The 7,047-nt window shown below is 50.0% G+C and overlaps 1 pseudogene; it reads right to left on the minus strand.

The window, feature by feature from the left end:
• Positions 1-1,046: 1,046 nt before the first annotated feature.
• LOC122154437 lies at positions 1,047-7,041 on the minus strand (annotated as a pseudogene).
• Positions 7,042-7,047: the final 6 nt, after the last annotated feature.

Consider the following 7,047-nt stretch of genomic DNA (forward strand, 5'->3'; position numbering starts at 1 on the left):
TGGGAGGAACTGAGGAAGCGATGCTGCCCTCGCTGCCAAAGTTCTTCTAGAATTCAGCATCTGGGTTTCCAAACCAAACCAAACCACGTGAGCTCTGGCTGCATGGCAGAAGATTCCCCATCCCAAGCAGAAGGAGAAACATCTTGGACTCTGCAGCCAAGCTCTCCCCCTGTGAGCGGGACCTGGCAGCCGCGTGGCTGGACGCGTTGCTTTGGGCAGCTCCTACCCCCAACAAATGACCAGCTCTGCAAAGCAGCAAGCGGTGAGGAGGCGCCAGGTAAGAGCGAGTGTGTTTTCTCTAACTGCATTTCTGTGTGTACTGGGCTGCTGGAAGGAGGAGCAGAGGTGGAGGGCAGCCGCTGTGCTGTACAAGCCCCTAACACTTCTCCTGCGTAGAATGAACCTCTGGTATAAGTGAGCAGCAGGAAGAGGAAACTAGGGGTTTTACCAGCGATATGATTCTAGTTCTGCTGGTTCCTCAAATTATGAATTCTTGTGGGCAAGCGTTGCCTTTGTTGTAGAGACCCAAGTACACTTGGCACTGTTAATAATAGTCCAGTAAGTGTTTACTTAAGGCTTCCCTATTCACGTTTAACAAATACAGGATAAGCATATAATAAACCACCCAGTAATTTATTACAGAAGTTATACAGTAAAAGATAATTTAGTATTCAAGAATTCAAAGCACTGTATTAACAAATATACATTGCTCCAGAGATGCAAGTTCTCTTTAGCCTGAACTGTACAAATACTAAGACTAGAACCTTAGCATTTCTTTTACAGCCTTGTTAAGAAACAGGATGAAAACGTAGTCTGTTGGTGAGATGAAAGAAATTTGTAAAGTAGATTGCTTAACCTCCTGAGCTGCTTGGAGAAAGTGTAATGTTTTCCTTTAGCTCTGGTGGCTTGTACATCTCCCAGTGCCTTTGCAGCAGATGGTAACTGCTGAAATGTGCCCCTGTGCCGAGGCTTTTATGTTGTCGTCTGAATTTCATGCTCTATACACAACTAAACACCAAGGAAATCTGTAGCGCTTCCATCCTAGAATGCAAAGCTCTCCCTGGGAGTGAGCAGGACAGGAAGCCTGTCTTCCCCATGCCTGCGTCACGAGATGGCACTACAGGACAGAATTCTCCCTGTCCTCATGTTAAAATTTGGACAGAAAATCCACCGCAGGGAAGCGGAGAGGAGCTCGGGCAGGTGAGGTGGAGACCCAGCAACTCAGAACAACCTGGTCTTAGACCCAAAAAATCTTTTCTGCTGGGGGTTCAGGGCTTTGCCACGATCACGCCAGCAGCAGCTTCTCGTGGAAGTATTGCAGAAGCTCAGTGTGCTTTGAGAGGACTCGAATTAATGTTTTGGAGAAATGGGGTCTGGCTCAGAGTGCGGCCGTGTCTGTTCCCTTTGCAGAATGGCTTTGTGCTCACAACTTGAAGCTCCAGCAACAGAAGGATCCAGAGTATGTGAGCTTTGCCCGTTTACCTTCCTCCAGTACACTCAAAAAGTGAGTTACTCTTAAAATGCTGTGAAATAAAAATGGCAAAAATCAACGCTTGCTGCAGCTGCCAGAAAATGACCATTTGAGAATGCTTTCTGTTCCTACGCTTCAGTTGCCTCCTTCCTGACTACATCTTTCCAGCAGGTGTGGGATTTCAGTCCCCTCTCCCTTTCCATTTCTATTCTCTGTTACACTTCAGGTTTTTCCTATAGATATGTCCCTGGGTTGACGTCCTCTGCTTTCTCAGTTGATCCCGCGCTCTCCAGAGAAGGCTCAGGGGACACACAAGTGTCATCAGCTTTAAACTTTAAGACAATCCTGGCGGTTTCCTGCGTGATCTCAAAATGCTTGAGCTGCTCTCCCCCCGGAGCGGTGCTTGAGTGTGCCTGTGTCGGCCGAGCTGTTCCTGCTCCGAGTGCTCTCCTCGGGATGTCCTTTGTCGTGGAGCTGCTGTTGGTAGGGTTGCCTTCTGCAGCAGACTCGTTGCCACGTTGGCTAATGTGGCGGTCCTCAAGGGCAAATTGGAAGATTTGGGAATGACCGGCTTCGTCTTCGCCTGTGTTCGAATATATTTTACAGGTTGTCGGCTGAAATGGCATCTGGGCTGGGTCCCTAAAACGCGTCTGAATCACTGTCTGCCTTTTCCTGCACAGAGTCCTCCAGGTCGTCCAGCTCAGAGCCAATACTTGTATTCATCTCTGAATAAAAAATTAAACAGTTATCTTAGAACAGTGAGACAAGGTGACTAAGACAAACAATTTTGGCTGATGACTTATTTTTCCTGTTAGAAAGGACACCAGAATCCCTCCTGCATTAACAGGTAAAGCACCTCCCTCTAGCAGCTTCCTTAATCTGGCACAATCGCAAGATATGCATTTGAAAGAGGTATAAGATAGGAATCAGGTTCATATTCTTTAACTCATTAAGGACAGCTTTAAGCTGGGAGAGCTGGCAGGTGACTGTGGGCTCAAGAGCTGAGGCAGCAGCGGGGAAAAGCCCATCTTGGACGGCAGAAAATGTGCCTGTGATTTCCCGCGAGCTGCGTGGCGGTCGCTCTGCGATAGGTTACCTGCACAAAGACTGAGCAGCGAGGCCCCAGCTATGTGTTCTGTGCTGTGTAACGTAGGGGCGGGCAGGCGGGGTGAAAACCCACAAATGCGGTACGAGACAACCCGTAACAGCGTCGTGAGCACCACTTCATTTACCTAGGGCATCCGCGCTTAACGGACTGTGGGCTCCCTCCAGAGTCAGCTCATTGATGGCTTCCCTGGGAGACGAGGGATCAGAGACACAGTCCACACTTAAACCATGCTCGGAGGAGAAATTCTGTTGGAAAAAGCCATGAGTGTTTATACAGGACTGTCTTTTGACATGAAGATCCTGTCAGCTCCCACCTCACCCCAACTGCTGTCAGAGCCAAGTGAATGAAGGCAGCTGCTTGGGCTGAAAAGGCCTTGATTTCTCTCAGATTATCTGTAACGCCTGGAGTAAGGAAGGAGCTTTGCAGAAGGTCCCTGAGCAGGGCCACGAGAAAAATTATGGTTCAAAGCCTGCCAACTCCAGAAGGCGGCCGCTGCTTTCTGCAGAGCAGCAGCGTGCTGGGACACTGAGGCAGCCCATTGCAGAACAAAAAGGGGAAACATCAGAAACCAAGCTGTTAATTGGAGCACAGTAATTATGTTCAAATGCAAATGAAAGGATGAGTGAAGGACAGAGGAGTGCCTGAGAGCCACGGCTGGTGTGGGAAGAGCATGAGTTTGCGCAAGGTGACCTGGGCAGGGGCTCCGAGGTCAGTTTGATTAATGGCAAAATGAGAGTGCCCTTAAAGCAAGTCCCCTTTTCAAGGGTTTGTGACACTTTCTGTAGAATTCAGTCATGCTGTACAAGTAGGTAAAAATGGCTTTGAAAACAGTCAAAGGCAATAGTTGTGTATATCTCTAAGTGCTTTCTGTGAAGGTTTATTAATCCTGTAGGATTTCTGCACACAGGTGAGTTGTGTCTACCCTGGTGATTTTATTTCAACTGTAATTAGTTATTCTAACTTCTGCTTCCTCAGTCAGCTGGACCTGTGGAAAGAGCAGCATTGCTGCGTGTCAGACATGGATAGGGTGGTTGCAGACACTCAGTCTTGCACATGAGCACCAATGACTCAAAGGCAGGAGGCAGAGAATGCCCGAACCTGGATGCTACTCCATCGGGCTTAATGTTAGAAAAGTAATTTCTTCTTTCATGCTCATCAAACCAGCTGTGAAAAGGAGGAAAAAAAAAAAAAAGTCTCAGCTCAGGGATGCTATGCCCGTTTTTGTTCTTAAAGTGCTGTGAAATGGGATGTGAAATATTGTGAGGAAAGAGCCGTGGAGCTTGGGAAAAATGCAGAACACTCAGTAGCAGGGCGGGGAAAAAACAGGGCCCATGGTCTCTGCTCGGGATGCAGCAGAGCCCTGTGGGGCTGTACCAGGGGATCTGCTGCGTCGTAAGTGCCTGTAGCTGCTTCCAAAGTTGTAGAGCTGTTCACAGGAACAGCAGTGTCCCAAGCAATTTAGCATAGAGAACCCCACAATTTTTCAGAATGACTGGAATCTAAAACATGGAGCAAAGCCACCATCCGCATTGGTCTGAGAAGCTGCTGAGTGATCTGTAGCTTATAATTTTTTCTGTTTCTCCCACTCCATATGCAACAGGCTCCCTGCTCCTTCCTCCTGGAATAACCCTCTGATAGGAAACGGTTTGTTATCTGTGAAAAAAGTTCTCTTTAATCACTAGGGTCAGTCTCTACAGCAGGGTCAGTAAGCCCAGCTCGGTGTCTGGGAGCTCTACCTCTAGAGTTATATTCTGGACTGTGTTTGGGCTCTGAGGTCCTTCATCCTTTTCTGTCGATGCTTCTTGCGAAGGGTTTTCACATCCAAGGGATAAGGATGAAGGCAGGTCATCCATCCCAAACACCCTTTCGTAGTTCTGAATGAGAAACTCCACAATCTGGGCTTGATACCCAGAGTCAACAAGGCACGACATCGAGACGTCGCTCCCTGAGCCTGGCCGGATCAGAGTTGGCCCAAATACTATGCCCAGGTTGTTTGGGGACATCTTGTTCTCTTCGTATTTCTCTGCCACCCTGGGGAAGGGAAACAGGACCGTTAGGGGCTTCCCAGCTCACAACCCAAATGCACTGAGCACACCCATGGAGTGCACCAAACCCCCCGTTTCCTAGTAGAGAGAGAAACCTCATCTTTTACAGGGAAGAGAGCTCTGAGCTGTGCAGAGAAACTCCGGAGAAAAGAAATCTCCGAAGTTGCCTGGCTCTGGGAGGTGCAGCCCCGATGAGGGTGGCAGTTTCTTGTGACCTGCCTTCAGAGCTGGGTGAAAGAGGGCTTGATTCAAGTTATGCCTCAACCTCCTGCTCTGCACTTTATGAAGTGCTATCAGTAAGGACCTTCTGCTCCTCCTCGATCGTTAAGACTTTCTCTTAATTGCTGGAAGATGGTCCTTTCCATGAATGAGTTTTTTTTTTTTTACCTTCCTCAACTGCCTGCTCGGCTCTCCCAGGTCGAGGAAGCCCAGACACTCTTCTCGTACGCGTTTGGCGCTGGGCTGGCCGCTCCTCTGACAGCGAGGTCTCGACAGGGACCTCCTGGGGTCGGGCCTGACGCTAACCAGCACGCTCCTCACCTGTACAAGTGTGCAATAAGGTGCCGCAGGGTGTTGTAGTTGCTTCCAGGCAATTTGCCCAGCAAGTCCTTCATGCTCTGGATGGGATCGGCAGGGAAGCCAGCGCAGTCCAACTTTTCTTCCCCAGGTTTTTGCAAATCTTTGGCAAGCGCAATGAGGTCGTTATAGAGCTGGGACAGCAGCACCGGTGCCGAAAGCTGGAGCGAGAGGGGAGGAAAACAACGAGTTACTTCACCCTGCTGGTCTGGCACCGAGGAATGTGGTAGGCTGAGCCTGGCCCTCCCGGCAGGGATTTGGTACCCACTTCCTTCAGGAAATGCTTGAGGACCCCGGTGATGTCGTGGGGGGAGTGCTCAGAGAGCTCCACCAGGCTCCGGCCGTTCTCGAACGCCTGGCACAGCTTCTCTACCCGGGCTTTGGATCCACTTATCCGATAGATCCCCTGTGTGGTTCAGAGGGGGAGAGGTCAGGAGTTTGGGACACGGAGAAGAGAAGATCAAAGCAAGAAAAACCCGCTACTCACCTGCACCCCGAGGGCCCGAGCTTCGATTTCCGAGGTGCATTTCACCACTAGGAAGGGAACTTCCTCTGGGAAGTCTCGAGGAACCTGCATGAAGTCAATGCCGAAAAGAGGTACTCGGTTGGGCAACTTCTTGTGGCCGCAGGTGATGAGCAGGCTCTCGAGACACTTCTTGTGGCAGGCCAGGTAGCACTGAAACGGCAGAACCGACCCAAGTTATAGTCTGGATGTGGCCCAGCACTGCAGAGGCTGAACTTGGGGAACTTCTCCCGTTCCCTCAACCACAAAAGTCCCACTAACCCCAAAAGGGTTGTGTCAGGCAAGTGGCCGCTGGCGGCTTACTCAAGGACAGAAAAATACACCTCGTGTGATGAAGATGAAGAAGGAGGGGTCCCCCCTTCCCCCAGACCTTCAGCAAGGCGATGGTCACCTCAGGCTTCCGCGCAAGGCATCTGCAATGACATCTTCTAGCCCTCACCTCCTCGCACTCGAAGCCGCTGACCATGAAGGTGTCGCACTCCCTGCACTTGCACGGTCCCCGCAGCTTCCGGAGCCGGTGGGTCTGCGCTGCGCTGGAGAGGAGGATGTTCTTAAACTGCTGCTGGGATGTGCCGTTTTCTGCGGAAACAGCATTAAAGCGTGAAAAGGAACCGATACGGAAGCACGGTTTCCACCTAGCGAGTCAAATACGTGCGTGGCTCACCATTTTCAAAAGTTTGCAAGGAATCTCTCTCCTCAAAATCATCTGAAGAGGACATGGTGCCGGTGGATGGTGCTTTCAGCAATTTCCTGTTAGAGTTTCCTTGAGAAGAGATAAAATATAAACAGCTGTTCTCGTCCTCATGATGCGTAAAGTGCGGCGCTGTAGACTTTGTTCCCACTTGAAGGGTTTGGGCAATATTAGGCAAGAATTTCTGCAGCTCTCACCTGGGCTAGAATTGGGAGAATCCAGGGACCGGGATTCACAACTCCCGCCGAGGCTTTCCGTGTCGCTGCAGAGGGATTTATTTGCACCTGCGGAAGGTGGATAAGGTGACAGACCATCCCGAGGAGCCTGGGGATACTTCAACACGGGGTTCAAGTCCAGAATAAGCTCCCGAGAAAACCCATAAATACTTGCCAATATTTTCTCCCAGCCTGAGCAAAGCCTTAAGCACTGCCCTAAGAACCTGGGACCTCTCCCACTTCTTGGGCTACTAATTTAATTTAAACTGCGGTGGCTCAAGAGAAAATCATGTTGTCTTTATTAAATTCAACCTACTCTGTTCACCATTTGTGGAGAAGTGCTTTCTGGACGTGTCTTCGGTGTGCTCGCGTCCTTTGCTGCGGAAGAGGGGCCTGTGTAATGCAATGCCATCTTCTT

The sequence above is a fragment of the Tyto alba genome, unplaced genomic scaffold (genome assembly GCF_018691265.1).
Source record: "Tyto alba isolate M040663 unplaced genomic scaffold, T.alba_DEE_v4.0 Super-Scaffold_4, whole genome shotgun sequence".
In the NCBI taxonomy this organism is placed as follows: domain Eukaryota; kingdom Metazoa; phylum Chordata; class Aves; order Strigiformes; family Tytonidae; genus Tyto; species Tyto alba.